Source organism: Chlamydotis macqueenii, chromosome 4, assembly GCF_036417535.1.
Source record: "Chlamydotis macqueenii isolate bChlMac1 chromosome 4, bChlMac1.mat, whole genome shotgun sequence".
NCBI classification, from domain to species: Eukaryota; Metazoa; Chordata; class Aves; order Otidiformes; family Otididae; genus Chlamydotis; species Chlamydotis macqueenii.
Window position 1 is genome coordinate 57,159,619 of NC_141559.1, and position 12,499 is coordinate 57,172,117.

At 37.3% G+C, this 12,499-nt stretch overlaps 1 long non-coding RNA gene across 1 annotated transcript in view; it reads left to right on the forward strand.

Moving 5' to 3' along the window:
- Positions 1–1,321: 1,321 nt before the first annotated feature.
- Positions 1,322–12,499, forward strand: part of LOC147601000 (uncharacterized) — a 44,254-nt gene continuing 33,076 nt past the window's right edge. The window contains exon 1 of the long non-coding RNA XR_015258489.1: positions 1,322–1,425. This is a non-coding gene — a long non-coding RNA (uncharacterized LOC147601000). The remainder of the gene's footprint in view (positions 1,426–12,499) is intronic.

The window sequence follows — 12,499 nt, forward strand, 5'->3', positions numbered from 1 at the left end:
GCCTCAGCTGTGTCTGTCAAACTGATATGTGCCATCTTTATTTAGAAAACCAAGTCATTTTGTTGTTCAATCATTGTATATAAATATTGATACTTTATGTAAACAATTATGCAATGTTTCATGCTAGAAAAATCCTTGGATTTTCTACTTCTAGGCTATATAGTTGAATTATGGTTTAAAGATGTTTAGTACAAGATTCTAATGGCCTTATGTCTGACAGTATCAAAATAATTTATATTGCAGTCTAATCTTCGCTTTAGAAAATCTCTTTTCATGCTAATATCAAGCTATAGAGATACCTCATTCTTAATCATAACTATTTATATTTCATACACAAATACTTTATATTTGCTGTATAAAGTGGGTGCAAGATTATACTTACTCAATCTCCTTTGGCTGTTTCATGAAGATTAAAACAGTGGATCATCTAGAGAAGAATCCCTATCTAGAGAGTAGTTAACCTCCAGATTGTTAGGATGTCATGTTAGAAAAGTCTTGTATGAATTTAGATAGAACTTTTCAAGCTAATACTAATAGATTCTTCGAAGGAAGCCAATTTAGGAAATTATTAGAGGAACATAGGAATTTTGGAAATACATATCAATGTGTGACAAACGTGTAGCACTATCTATACCTTCAAAAGATTCATCGGTTTAAACTTGGGAGAGAAATCAGCAGGATCCTAGAGCTTTTCTTGAGGAACAATAAGAAAAATCTAATTTTCACACTCTTTTGAAGTTGTTTGAAGCACAGAAATTGTGTACAGTTCATGAATAGCAAAAATTTAAGTTTGTGACTCATGTAGATGAGATTCTGGGATCCCTCCCAACTGGAAAAGAAACTTACTCCCCTGAAGAGTTGTCTTGGGATTTCATATCTTAAATAAGCAGGTATGCCCATGCTGGCTTACAAAAGATTGGGGTTATTGGAGAGTGAGGTCTCCCTCACATTCCACTAAATAATTCAAAAAGCCTTAGTTCTCTTCCTATATTTAACAAAATCAAAGACTTGAAAAACATTTTGCGAAATGAGATTCTTCCTTTCTAATTAGTTCTACTCAACAGTTGCTTATCAGAGAACCACTGCATAGACATTTCATAGGAGTGCTTTCAGCATTTCTGAATTGGCTTGATAAATAACTGAAGTCATGCATGCCTGACAATAAAGATTTTCTGTTCTTCCTAAAATGAGAAACAAACAGTGAATATTATAGCTTCATCTGTTTGTTTCCTGTTTCATTTTTTTAGCAGCTGACTATTCCTCCCACATGGAGCACACTGACATGCAGAATTTATAAGAAAAGGAATCAATGGCTGCTTATGAAGAGCTGGCAATCTGTATTTTGAGGGAGTTTCTTTCACTGTTACAAGGAGCAGGAGCTTCAAAGGGTGGACAAGGAGAATGTATTAAAATACACAGGTCAAGGTAATTTATATCCTACAACTTCAAACCTGCTATTCTGTTATTTTTACCATGCTTTGAACAGGATGCTGATTGCTACCTTCTTGCTTATAATAATCTTTAAGTCTGTGCTTTATCGGAAAGGAAAAAGATTGATGGAAAATATGATGTTTCCATCTGCTTAATGAAAAATTAATTATCCATTGTCTGGTTTATAACGTCTTGTAAGTGTCTCGCATGACCATGTAAGAACCATCCTGCTGCACTTCATATGGATTCCTGCTTGTATTTTCTGTTACAGCCAAGGCCTCATTTCACTCTGTAACTTTCTACTTGTAACCCTGAGTATCTTACAGATACTTAATTTCAATTAAGTCTGTCTTAACAATGTATTTATAATGTAGTATAATGCCTAGAAAAATTTATCTTTGCTGTGCTAAAAAGGAGCTGATGCATCACAACACCAGAGGTCTCTGACTTAACTCTGCAAAGTAAATCTGAAAGTAATTTTGTTTGTCATTTCTCTCAGGGATTTTCAAGGGTTAGCTTTAGCAAAATCTCATGCCAATGAAAGTAAACTTGACAATATAGAATATATGAAATCTCTTCTCATTAAACCTTCTGATATGGCTCCCAGTGACCTCAGGAGACTGCTAGATAGCATCTGCAGCAGGAAAACTTTTATCAGGACATGTTTAAGTAGTTTACCTTGCTGCCTTTCCAGGTCTCCAAGAATTAATTTAGCAGTGAAAATGAGAGAGAACACTAAAGACCTTAAACCAAACTGGACATCTTTTTATGTGAATGTAAGGCACTTGAACAGCTGCTCTGGAGTGCAGAAGAGATTAAGTTCTCCAGTTAGGCATATGCTAGGCATGTCAGAAATACACAAAGGAATTAATATAGCTTAAGGTATAACAAGACTTGTTCATGGACCACCATTAGATCACCAAACTTAGCAATCTTGTAATGAAGAATATAAAGCAACTCATAACCTTAAAGATCCAAACTCAGCTAAGAACAATCATTACAGTATCCTGAAACAAAATGCTTAGTCCTTTTAGAAAATGACCAATATTTGCAATTTCTAATAGTGAATTAATATTTGTGATTCTTATTGAAAATCTTTAAAAACCAAAAAATTTTGACTTGCAGATTGTCCATCACATACACTGTACTTTGTCTGCATACAGAAACTCATAATTCACGTTTAAAATTAGGGTCATTGTTACGTGTTTCAAGCCCTCTTCTAAAGTGATAGAAGTGTTAAGGGGTTATTGCTGGAGTGTTTCTGATGTGGCGTATTTTGAAAGCACGAGATCATTAATATTAATACCAGGCTCAATATTAATGATAGCATTTACAATACGCTATTAAAATTTAAATGAACAGAGTACTGCAAATACCAATTGTGCACATGAATATAAAATGGAGTATCTCATATGGGAAATAGGCTTTCTTCATCCCTGCCCAGTTTTCACTGCATATATGTTGTTCACAATCTGCTAAGGAGAGATCTAACCAATAAACTGAGTATTCTTTTCTAGAGCTGTAATCTTGGAAGTATTTTGGGTTTACAGCTCACCTTTTCAAAGAGATAGTATAAAGACTTTACAAAGGTTCTGAAAACAATCCTTTCACATTAGAAAACACTGAGAAACATAGAGACTGAAAAGAACACCTGTGTGTGTTTTCACAAATGTAGTTTCTTGATCAAGTTCTTCAAAATTAGGTGTATGCATTCCCAAAGGATACCACACAGGCTTTGTCTTAGCAGCTGCTATGAAGTGGCGCACGAATACTCTCAAAAAATGTGTAGTTCCTCCCTGTATATGCACAAAGTAAGGAACAGCTACTCTTCCAGCAGTTCCCACTGCAACAACAAACAACATATCCAGGCTCTCAGGTTTATGACCCCTGCTTAAAAAGGATCTATGGCCCTCCTACAGCTGTGCATATGTCTTCACCACAGGAGCACAGCTTCTATTTGGAATCAGTTTCCTCCTCCCTACGCTGCTACCACAACTAAATAAGATTAATCAATTATGAAAATATGTCCCTGCCTGACCTTTCTCTACTTCTGTGAACCTTCTGTTTCTCTCCAGCTGCTGCCTCCAAAGGCAGAGGGTTGGATGAAGGAATCCCAGCACTTTAAACTTCCCTCCTGGCAAGCTGTTCTCTGTCATCTTCATCTTCTTAATCTCAGGGGGGCCAGGCCTGACACTTTACTGTTGGGTTCACTTGCTGGAGTATTCCAGGTTGCAGCATTTTTCAAAACTGAAATGGATATAATGATCTATTAATATCACAGAATTCCATGAATAACCACAGTTGCAAAGTCAAAAAGTTGTATTTTGGAACTGGAACACTGGACTTGAAATGTGCTTTTTTTTTTTTTTTTTTCCCCTCACTAATACAGTGCTAATAGTTGTAAGGGTAATTAATATTGAGTTAAAAAACTGCAGTACTCTTGATAGTTGACATGCAGAGAAGTGCTGCAGGACAAACCCTGAATCTGATTAGAAATGGCAGAATCTCCATTTTCCTGGGTAAAACACATGTGAGTCCACATTTAGAGATAATTATCATTTCTGAATACAAGACTGTTCTCTGCAGGAATAGTTTAGTCTGGAGATTAGATCTTTCTCTACATTTGCCAAAGCAGCTTCATGCATAGATTCATCAAAATGCCCTTTTCTACAAAGTATGTATAGCTGCATACAAATTCTCTTGCACATAAAGATGAGCATAATTTCTTTTTCAATCTGCACTCTTTCTCCTTAAATACAAACTATCACTCTCTGCTTTCATCACTGAATGCTTGCTTAATCTGCAATTTGGAAGTAAAGACTTGCACAAATGAATTTGGGAAAGTCATTGAAATATCACACGTAAAGTTTCTCTTTACATCTTTTTTTTTCCTTTTCTTTTCCTAATTTTCATTTCTTCCCATTTTAGCTCTTGATTCATGTGCCTAAATTCAATGTAACTTTATAGTGTGGAATATATGTGTATATGAACATATAAGTATGTATGAACATGTATATGAACATGTAAGTATGTATATATATGAAATGAAAACCTACTAAACAGTTGTAGGTTGTGAAAGTAAAATTGCTTATGCTTTTTCCACATGAGAATTATTTTAATGAGAGTTATGCAAATATAAAAACTCAAATAAGTGACTTGAATTATAAGAAATCTCATTACAGCTTCCTATTCCTTTAAATAATATTATTCTCCTTGATTCTGTGTTCTTTCTCATAAAGAGAAAAAATATGACAATCATAATAATTAAATCTAAAGACTTCATAGACAAAAAAAAAAAAGATAATAATACCCTTTAATGTAAAGAGTTGTGTGGTATGATTACATTAATTAAATATCGTGTCCTGAGTTCCTGAGGTTGGAACGGATGGTTGCTTTTTCATTAATAAGGTGTATTCTCTCGGGTATTTGTGTATACTTGCATAGGATAAAGGTTAGGGTGTCTTTGCATAGGAAAGAAAGATAATTTTGCACACTAACCAGTGAGGACAGAGTGGCTTGGAGTGCCAAGTGAGATTTCAAGGAGTTCTGAAGTTACAAAGTTTTGTACCCTACAGAGCTTTGACATAGGATGCAGACAAAGACGTGTTCTTACCTCTCTCTCTCTTCTCCAATAGCCTGAGTTTTCAATTCTCTACTTATATTCTGCCTTTCCCTGATGAAACACAGGATTGTCACTTCCAACCTGACTTCTCCTTTGGTAGCAGTAGTAGCAGTAGTAGAGCTGCCTCCACAGCAAAGGTCTGAAGGCCAGAGCAGTGCATTTGGTAACATGGAAAAGCAGGTTTTAAGTTAGCCCTTTCACTTTGGTGTTTTGTGCTACGTGCATGCAAAATCGGCCTTGGCTTGTACCTTTTCATCCCACTGCAGTTATGATCCCCAACTGGGGTCTCTGGCCACTGATACAATGTAAATAGTAATAAAATTACTGAGCTGAGCTAAATTTTGGCATTGTATACATTATATTACAGCTGTATTCAGGATTGCTTCTCAACTCCTTCTAGGACCAAGTGGATTATGATGATTCCACAGGATCTCATTGCTTTCCTCTAAATGTCTCCTGAAAGGCCATTGACTCAAAGCAGATTCCTTTCATTAACCATCTCTCACCTAAGCATGGTTAATCAGTAGCAATACCTACCTCCAGGTGCATATCATACAGCTTTGCATTGAATAACAGTTTCTCCCGTGGTGAGCTAATCTTCTTTGATGGATAAAATCACAGTTACTCCTGATTTTGGTGAGCCTCCTGCACTTCCACTTGGTGAAAAATGTTTGTGTACAACATGATTTAGTTTCTGACTATATCAGACCAGAAACAAAGCCTCTGCAATGGAAACATTTAAGATATGTTTTCAGTTCTATACGAGCATTTACAAATCTAGAGGCAAGGCTTTGTCCAGTCTGCTCTGAGTGTGAAATTTATGACATTTCACCTATTTTTTTTTTTTTTAGCAGCAACAGCAAGCAGAAGTAGCAGAGGTGTGAAACTGTCAAGTTCTGACTTAATAGTAACAGAAACTGACATTCTTACACAGCAAGCTGTATTTCAGGATACCAAAGTACTTTAAAAAGTAAACATAGAGGTCACTCCCTAGGGTAGTGGGCTCTAGCTATCCCTAGAAAAGAAAATAGAAGCCCATTATTACATACCATATAACTTCAAACTCTTTTCCAAACAGAAAATGAAAAATGCCAGTTTTCACAGATAAAGGAAAGTTTACGGTTTCAACCTCACAACTAGGTAGTATTGACTGTAGACTGTATCCTACTGAACTGAGAGAACAAATGGAAATATGACTGAGTCAAGTTATAGTCACAGGTCCTGCTTTGGCTGAGCATTAATTGAAATTTCCATTATGTTTCTTTTTTTTTTTTTTTCCCTAGTCAGGTATTCATTCCTCTGCAAAAGAAACGGTAAATTTTTTGGCAAGCTAATACACAAGCAGTTCAGGTTTCAGCTTGCAAGCCCTAGCTATCCTTTCAAAGAGAAAAAGACTGTCCCCACTCCCAACAAAGAAGACCCTGTGAAATTGTTTAAGGCATTAAATGACCTAAATGGGCATAGCAATCCTAAATATCCTCTCCAAGATGGCAATGTCAACTGTCTAATAGTGCCAAGGCATTAACATTGATTTCATAGTACTTTTGTGGCCAGTGATGGAAAAAGTGTAACCCCATCTTATAACAAAAGGGTCTTGTCCATCTTTCAGCTGTCTAGATCAAACACCAATACCTTCTTCTCTGAGTCACAGGTGGAGTTGCTCTGGTACAAGGAAAATATTAATTCTTGCTTGCCTTGCTCAGGTGCATCCCCTTTTCAGCAGCACCTCTTCATGATGGCATGTCTGCTCTCACCATTTCAGATATCTGCAAAGGGTCAGAGAAGCCTCAAACAGGCATTCTCAGAAAGCTTTGGAGAGAAGATATTCAGAGACTTTCAGGGAAGGAAGGGGTCCCCAGCTGAGACTTGTACCAACCTGTGATTATCCACTTGCTCCTGTCAGCTCTGCTGACACCCTCTAGGCTGTAGCACACATCGACTTCTTATCAGGATTTCTACATCTTCCTAAAAATGGCCCTAGACTTCTATTTCCACATTAACTATAGTAATAATGAGTGATGGGAAATAACTGTTATACATTTTATGGAATTCATGGTACTTAAGTTTGCTTTTGGCATGTAATCCAGCAGAGAATTGTGAGATGAAGCAGTTACATCTTGCAAGCTGAGAGGCACGTTTGCTGTATCTTAATAAACATCATGGCTTTGAGTGTATTTAAATTAATATAATTTGTTATTTTTTTTTCTGTACAGAAAATCAATTTTACTAGGGTAGAGACAAAAAGTTAATCAAGTTTAGTTAGAAGAAAATTGGCCTTTTCAATTCTGTTAACAGAAAAATAACCCTATACACTTTCAGCAAAAAGGAAAAACGGCAGCTGAGAGTGTGAGGTAAAACCTCACTGAGCTGAATAAAAGATTTCTTAAAAGTCAGGAAGGCTTGACAGGTTGTTTACAGTTCTTACTGAAGTTTCTTGAATTACACAGGGAGCTACAAGAACAGGTTCTGTTCACACTAACGGAATGACAATGAAAAGGCAGCCCTTCAAGTGCTCTGCGCTCTGAGGAGTTCGTGCTGCGGAAATATCCCTCCCAAATTATTTTGGATTATGTCATATGCCCAAGGCGAATCAGTAGTTTCTCTGATCACTACCAAAGTCCTGATGTAAAAACATAGACATAAACCAGTCATCTACAGGGCAGAACTCACCCTGAAAAAGCAACCATTTGTCCTGATCTCCCGCCGCAGTATTAGCTGAATGGCTGTTGTGGAGGAGAGGTAGCAAGACTTTTAAGTGGCTTCATTTTGCCACTTGAAGAATTTATAAGCCAGAAATAGGTACTGGCAAGGATCAAATAGGAAAGAGAGCAGAAGCCAGGAATAGACTTTCTGACTGTCTGCTCTAGGTGGTCACGAGTAATTCACCAGAAGGTATTCCCAGCTGGGGGAATACACCCTTATAATTTTTCTTTCAATAGCAAAAATAAAAATTATTTTTATTTGTATGTTTCCATTTTTTGAAGTTCCCCAAGACACTGTATTCACAGTCCATGTAGGAATCAGTTTATCCATTACTGAAGCTTATGCTTGAAGTAAATTAGAGCAATAACGGAGCAGTAGATAAGAACAGCCTCACAGTGGCTGGAGAGGACATACATTGCAGAACTGCCTCGTGTCCCTCCAGCAGCTGCAGCTGCAGCAGCAGCAGCAAGAATTATGCCTTTTCTTTCTTTCTCTCTCCTAGGATGATATCTCCCTGTTCAGTCATTTTCAGAAGCTACATTAACATAATCTGAACCTGACTAAACAGTGGACTAGTTGCCAAAGCCTTCCTCTGCAATGACGTCATGCTATTTGTTGATTAGTTAGAAATAAATAAATAAATGCATACATAACAGTTGTTACATCTAGGAGGAATTACCATTTCAAAATCACTGTAAATTTATATATAACCTCGATGATTTCTGGTCTCATATTCTACATTCGTAGCAGTGATAAGACAAACTCCTCAGGCTATTTGGCCTTGCAGTTAATACTACTTTTATATTTTGTATATGCAAAGTGGAGGGAGGGGGAACTCAGAAAATACTGAGTTTTGCACTCAGACACTTTCTTCTGTCAACTTGACTTCTGTCATCACTCTGCCTTTAATCAGGACTCACATTATTGTCTCTCCTCAGATTACCTTTCTAACTTTTTCAAATCATTAAAATAGAAACTCTAAAATTAGACAGACCTCTATCTATTTTTCAGTATTTCTTCCTTCCTTTAACCAATGACTCAAACTAGACTGCAAAGTCAAAATTAATCCTCCTTGTTCCTTTCCCTTCACATTTATGCTTTCCTTTCTATCCTCACAAATCCATTCATTTCTTAGAAATCCAAGCCTTCCTTCCCTTTACATTTCTTTGCATTTTCCAAACTGGCCTTTCTTTCTTTCTCAGCATTCTCTTCTGTGCACTAGCCTACCTATATTTAACTCTTAATTGACTTTTTAATAATTCCATAGTATCAGAATGGTCTCTATTTTTTTTTGTTGGTTTGTTCCTTATTTTATTCTGATTCAAGTTCTGGCTCTGTGTCCTTGTTTTGGAACTTCTGCACAACAGAAGACCACACTGGTCATGTCTCTCACTTGCATCTCCAACTCTGAGCACCATGCTTTGTCACACTATTTCCTTTACAAAGCACTTGATTTTTTCCTTGTAAACAAAAGTTTGCCCCTTTTATCCTTCTATTTTTATTTTTATTTCTTTCCTGCTCAGCAGGCTAAATCAGTCATTCCTTTGAAATTCTTCTGCATGATCTGTATTTTGGAGCTGCTATTCCACCAGCAGGACTGTACATTTGACAACATCCTTCTAATGAATTTATACCAGTGAACCTGGTTTAAAAGAATGCAGTTCACTTTTCACAAGTTGTTCAGGAATAAATAGCAGCCATATATTTAAGGAAACTCCACCAGTACTCAAAGCCTCAGTGACCATCATTTGATCAGTAGCAATGCAGAGGAAAGAAATTCAGCTGCCATTACAGAATTGGACCTATATCGACTTTTTCCTTGAGGCTCCAGCTCCAAGTAGATAACTAAGCTGATTCTATGTACATGACAATATCATAACCCCAGAAGTTAGATCTACAATAACTGTAAATATTGCCTCCAGAAACAGCATTCTCACTTTAACCATAATGACTTCAGTAGCTGTATTGAGTTTATTTTTGTAATCATGATTTTAGGAACATAATTTCCATGAACTGGAAGATAAGCACTTCTGAGTGTACATTTCACTTCCTTTTCAGAGGTGCAATGTCAGTGAGTAGTTTGATGTGTGTATCTAGCCTTCCAGACATTTAAATGTTCCTGTCTTTAAAAGTTCTCAAAGTCTGTCCACACATCCCCTCCCTTGACTCATATCTACCCAGAACAGGGCAGGTCCTCATAACAGCTCCTGTCTTCAGTAGGACGGCCTCTGGGTCTCTCTGTTGAGTGCCCTGTGGTGTGGCTGGAGGATGTGTGTGAGAGACTGAGGACATAAGCCTACTGGGATAGGTGTCTGCAGTCTTAGTTATTATGAGATACACAGGAGCAAACTATGCCCAGAACTGCAGCTGGATTTTATCTCACGGAGCCCAGTTGGTTCACCTCAAAAGAGAACAGAGGAGTAAACCATATACCTACAGGACAGATGAGCAGGAGACCAGGAGCAGGGTTGAAGTTATCTGAGAATAGACACGTTGGCAAAGTTAACAAAATTGTCCTTTGCAGTACTTTTCCTAAACTGAAGATAATCCTTTTTGGTGACATAAATGGTTTATAGCTTGTAAACACTTGAATTTCAATCTAAACTAATGCTAGAAAAAAAAAATAGGCTCTGTTCTCCCACTTTTCCCCCTTTTATTTGGAAATATGAACAAGATGGCTTGACATGAATGACTTCTCATGAAATAGGTCTCCCCATGGTGTGGGTGGGATACAGCCTCTACATTCCACAGGACTGCTGGTGAGACTAGAGCTGTCAGCCAAAGGCGAGGAAGTGGATCCTACCAGTGCAGAAAATGTTTATCTGTTCTAAATTGTGAGACAGAGAGAGACCTAGATTAATGTACTATGCCATCCCTATTAGATGTTCCTATCTCAAAATATGTGTTATTCTGGACAATTACATAGATATTTGACTATGTATATTACAGTGCTATTTATTTTACGAAGATGTTCCTAGTCAGTTCTTGTTCACTTTTAAATTGTATGACCAATATCCTGATAGTACTGGCTTTACTGACATTAGTTTCCGATAGAACAAATTATACATTACAGACTAACTAAAGGATCTAATCATCTTGGGTATAAGATCTCCCTATTCTTTCTTTATTTGATTATGATTTTGAGTAGTATAAAGCCAAATCAGCAGACAGGTTTCATTAATGTATTCTGCTTCTGGAATAGTACATTTTAAAAATACATTTTGCATTTTATTTATTATTTAAGAACCTGAAAGAAAGAAACTGTTTAAAGGTGTCTTCCTTTCTAAGAATTACATTCTCAGATGCTTGTTAATTTTTAACTACATTTTCAAAGCAGCATAGGGTGATTCAATCTGACGGTCTCCATTGTTTGAGAGTCATGTGGTTCTCCTTAAAATCATTACTTTGTAGTTTAAATAATAATCTTCCTCTCATCCATACTCAGTGCCATTCCTTCTAGCTTTTTAGAATACAGAGAGGACAATATCAAAACCAAGGAACTAATATATGTACTTCTAAGCCCTTGTTACAAAGGTCTGGTTTCAAACCATTTAAACCGATATTTCTTGTTCAGATTTTAGAGCTACTTTCTTTTCCAGAATCACTGATCTGATTGTATTTTCCACAGGTCTTAAACCAAATTTATCTTAAAATGAACCAGACACAAATTGCTGCAGAAGAATAATCAGTGCACTTTTTAACACATGTAGGCAAGTGTTTCACAGACAGCCGTGGCAGAAGTGCCTCCAAGTAACAAAGCAGAGCACCACCAAGACATGCCTTAGGGTGAAGAAACCCAGTAAAGTGCTGACTCCCTGGCACCAGTCTCCTTGCTGAAGTACTATCAATCAGACTTATCAGTATAATAGAAAGAGAGGATGGAAAGTGGGCGCTCTGTGCCAAAGGCCAGTGTCAGCTATACTTCAGGCTTCTGTAGGAGTGAGAAACCACCTCCCTGAGATTACACTGCCACTTTGTTGTCATGACTTGTGAAAGAAAACCAGCCATCCTATTTTTATAAGCCTCTAAAATGCTGCAGTCCTTTGTGTCTGCAGCCTGCACAGACTTACCACAGCACATTAAATTCCAAAGGGGAGAGCTTCAGCATCTCTGGCTGATTTCCCGACAGGTCCAGAACCTTATAGAGAGAACAAGATGTTCAGACAGGAAGTGGAGAGAAGAGCATTATGTCCATAATAGCAACTGAATACATAATGACCAACGATAAGGGAAGAATAAATATATAGAGCTACGTGCAAGATGTGCAGTGAGTCCTAACTGTCCTAACTTGGCTTGCAGACCACTTAGAGCTGCATTCAGTGCCCATGCTGGCAGTAACACAATTAGTGGACCAAATGCTGCAGCCATGACTATAGGGTCTATAGTTATCATCTACACATCGCATGCCAAGATCATTCACTTCAACGAGAAGAGAGTCACAGTATCTAAGTGGCACTGCTGAGCCCTTTCAGTATGCAGGCACACTGCAAAGTAGGCCGCTCTCAGCATGACTATGCTATTTTTTTTTATATACACGATCCATATGGTAAAAATGAGACCCAGATTTTGCGAAGAGCTCTGTACAGCTAGACTTAGTTTTTTAACTAAACCAGATCACTGTTTTGTTGTTGCAGTTTCATGCTTAGGAAAAAAAAAAAAAGATTCCTTGCACTAAATTGACTAAACTGAAGGCACTAACAGTAGTGTCAGATACATTATTACAGGATTTTCTAGAAGCAGCCA